This window comes from Rhipicephalus microplus, unplaced genomic scaffold (genome assembly GCF_043290135.1).
Source record: "Rhipicephalus microplus isolate Deutch F79 unplaced genomic scaffold, USDA_Rmic scaffold_17, whole genome shotgun sequence".
Taxonomy (NCBI): domain Eukaryota; kingdom Metazoa; phylum Arthropoda; class Arachnida; order Ixodida; family Ixodidae; genus Rhipicephalus; species Rhipicephalus microplus.
Genome location: NW_027464590.1, coordinates 6,935,999 through 6,939,553, shown reverse-complemented (window position 1 = coordinate 6,939,553; position 3,555 = coordinate 6,935,999).

The following is a 3,555-nucleotide window of genomic DNA, read 5'->3' as shown; positions in this document are numbered from 1 at the left end:
TCTAGTTGCCGAGTTTCTAGTAGCAAAATCTCAAGTTGTGGAGTTTCTAGCTGTGGAGTTTCTAGTTGCGGAGTTTCTAGTGGCGGAGTTTCTAGTTGCGGAGTTTCTAGCTGTGGAATTCGTAGTTTTGGAGTATCTAGTTGTAGTGTTTCAAGTAGTGAAGTTTCTAGCTGTGGAGTTTCAAGTTGTGGAGTTTCTAGTTGTGGAGTTTCTAATTGTGAAGTTTCTAGTGGTTGAGTTTCTAGTTGCCGAGTTTCTAGTTGCAAAATCTCAAGTTGTGGAGTTCCTAGTTGCGGAGTTTCTAGTTGCGGAGTTTCTAGTTGCGAAGTTTCTTGTTGTGGAGTTTCTTGTTGTGGAATTCGTAGTTTTGGAGTATCTAGTTGTGGTGTTTCAAGTAGTAAGATTTCTAGCTGCGGAGTTTCTAGTTGCAGAATTTCTGGTTGCAGAGTTTCTAGTTGCGGAGTTTTCTAGTTGTAAATTCGCAAGTTGTAGAGTTTCTAGTTGAGGAGTTTCTTGTTGCCGCGTTTCTGGTTTTGGAGTTTCTAGTGATGGAGTTTTTAGTTGTGGAGTATCTGGTTGTGGAGTTTCAAGTTGTGGAGTTTTAGTTGTGGATTTTGAAGTTTAGAGTTCCTAGTTGCGTAGTGTCAAGTTGGGAGTTTCTAGTTGCGGAGTTTTCTTATTGCGGAGTCTGTAGTTGCGGAGTTGCCAGTTGTGGAGTTTCTAGTGGTGGATTTTCTAGCTGTGGAGTTTCTAGTTGCGGAGTTTCTAGTTGCAGAATTTCTAGTTGCGGACTTTCTAGTTGTGGAGTCTCTAGTTGTGGAGTTTGTAGTTGTGGAGTTTCTAGCTGTGGAGTTTCTAGCTGTGGAGTTTCTAGTGGTGGAGTTCGTAGTTGTGGAGTCTCTAGTTGTGGAGTTTCTAGTTGCGAAGTCTAAAGTTGTTGAGTTTCTAGTTGTGGAATTTCTAGTATTTGAGTTTGTAGTTGTGGGGTTCGTAGTTGTGGTACTCGTAGTTGTGAAGTTTCTAGTTGTTGAGTCTCTAGTTGTGGAGTTGGTAGTTGTGGAGCTTCTAGCTCTGGAGTTTCTAGTTGCGGAGTTTCTAGTTGCAGAGTTTCTAGTTGCGGAGTTTTCCAGTTGTGGAGATTGTAGTTGCGGATTGTCTAGTTGTGGAGTTTAAAGTTGCAGAGTTTTCTAGTTGCGGAGTCTGTAGTTGTGGAGTTTCTAGTTGTGGAATTTCTAGCTGTGGATTTTTTAGCTGTGGAGTTTCTATTTGCGGAGTTTTTAGTTGCGGAGTTTCTGGTTGTGGAGTTTCTAGTGTTGGAGTTTCTAGTTGTGGAGTCCGTAGTTGTGGATTATCTATTTGTTGGGTTTCAAGTTGTGGAGTTTCTAGTTGTGGAATTTGCAGTTGCGGAGTTTCAAGTTGTGGAGTTTCTAGTTGTGGAGTTTCTAGAGAATCTAGTTGTGGTGTTTCAAGTTGTGGAGTTTCTAGTTGAGAAGCTTCTAGTTGTGAAGTTTCTAGTTGCGGAGTTTCTAGTGTTGGAGTTTATTGTTGTGGAATTCGTAGTTTTGGAGTATCTAGTTGTAGTGTTTCAAGTAGTGAAGTTTCTAGCTGTGGAACTTCTAGTTGCGGAGTTTCTAGTTGCAGAGTTTCTAGTTGTGGAGTTTTCTAGTAGTGGAGCTTCTAGTTATAGAGTTTCAAGTTGTGGAGCTTCAAGTTGTGGAGTTTCTAGTTGTGGAGTTTGTAGTTGTGGAGTATCTAGTTGTGGTGTTTCAAGTTGTGGAGTTTTTAGTTGAGAAGTTTCTAGTTGTGGAGTTTCTAGTGGTTGAGTTTCTAGTTGCCGAGTTTCTAGTAGCAAAATCTCAAGTTGTGGAGTTTCTAGCTGTGGAGTTTCTAGTTGCGGAGTTTCTAGTGGCGGAGTTTCTAGTTGCGGAGTTTCTAGCTGTGGAATTCGTAGTTTTGGAGTATCTAGTTGTAGTGTTTCATGTAGTGAAGTTTCTAGCTGTAGAGTTTCAAGTTGTGGAGTTTCTAGTTGTGGAGTTTCTAGTTGTGAAGTTTCTAGTTGTGGAGTTTGTAGTTGTAGAGTATCTAGTTGTGGTGTTTCAAGTTGTGGAGTTTTTAGTTGCGGAGTTTCTATTTGCGGAGTTTCTAGTTGTGGAGTTTCTCGTTGTGGAATTCGTAGTTTTGGAGTATCTAGTTGTGGTGTTTCAAGTAGTAAGGTTTCTAGCTGCGGAGTTTCTAGTTGCGGAGTTTCTGGTTGCAGAGTTTCTAGTTGCGGAGTTTTCTAGTTGTAAAGTCGCAAGTTGTAGAGTTTCTAGTTGAGGAGTTTTTTGTTGCCGAGTTTCTGGTTGTGGAGTTTCTAGTGATGGAGTTTCTAGTTTTGGAGTATCTGGTTGTGGAGTTTCAAGTTGTGGAGTTCTAGTTGTGGATTTTGAAGTTGTAGAGTTCCTAGTTGCAGTGTGTCTGGTTGAGAGTTTCTAGTTGTGGAGTTTTCTAGTTGCGGAGTTTGTAGTTGCGGAGTTACTAGTTGTGGAGTTTCCAGTGGTGGATTTTCTAGCTGTGGAGTTTCTAGTTGTGGAGTCTCTAGTTGTGGAGTTTCTAGTTGTGGAGTTTCTAGTGGCGAAGTTTCAAGTTGTGGAGTTTCTAGTTGCGGAGTTTCTTCTTGCCGAGTTTCTGGTTGTGGAGTTTCTAGTGATGGAGTTTCTAGTTGCGGAGTATCTAATTGCGGAGTTTCTAGTTGTGGAGTTTCTAGTTGTGGAATTTGTAGTTGTGGAGTATCTATTAGTTGTGTTTCAAGTTGTGGAATTTCAAGTTGTGGAGGTTCTAGTTGTGGAGTTTCTAGTTGTTGGGTTTCTAGTTGCCGAGTTTCTAGTTGTAAAGTCTCAAGTTGTGGAGCTTCTAGCAGTAGAGTTTCTAGGTGCAGAGTTTCTAGTTGCGGAGTTTCTAATTGTGGAGTTTTTAGTTGTGGAATTCGTAGTTGTGGAGTATCTATTTGTTGTGTTTCAAGTTGTGGAGTTTCTAGTTGTGGAGTTTCTAGTTGTTCGGTTTCTAGTTGCCGAGTTTCTAGTTGCAAAGTCTCAAGTTGTGGAGTTTCTAGCTGTGGAGTTTATAGTTGCGGAGTTTCTAGTTGCGGAGTTTCAAGTTGTGGAGTTTCTAGTTGTGAAGTTTTTAGTTGTGGAGTTTGTAGTTGTGGAGTATCTAGTTGTGGAGCTTCAAGTTGTGGAGTTTCTAGTTGTGGATTTTGAAGTTTAGAGTTCCTAGTTGCGGAGTGTCAAGTTGGGAGTTTCTAGTTGTGGAGTTTTCTTATTGCGGAGTCTGTAGTTGTGGAGTTGCCAGTTGTGGAGTTTCTAGTGGTGGAGTTTCTAGCTGTGGAGTTTCTAGTTGCGGAGTTTCTAGTTGCAGAGTTTCTAGTTGCGGACTTTCTAGTTGTGGAGTCTCTAGTTGTGGAGTTTGTAGTTGTGGAGTTTCTAGCTGTCGAGTTTCTAGCTGAGGAGTTTCTAGTTGCGGAGTTCGTAGTTGTGGAGTCTCTAGTTGTGGAGTTTCTAGTTGCGAAGTCTAAAG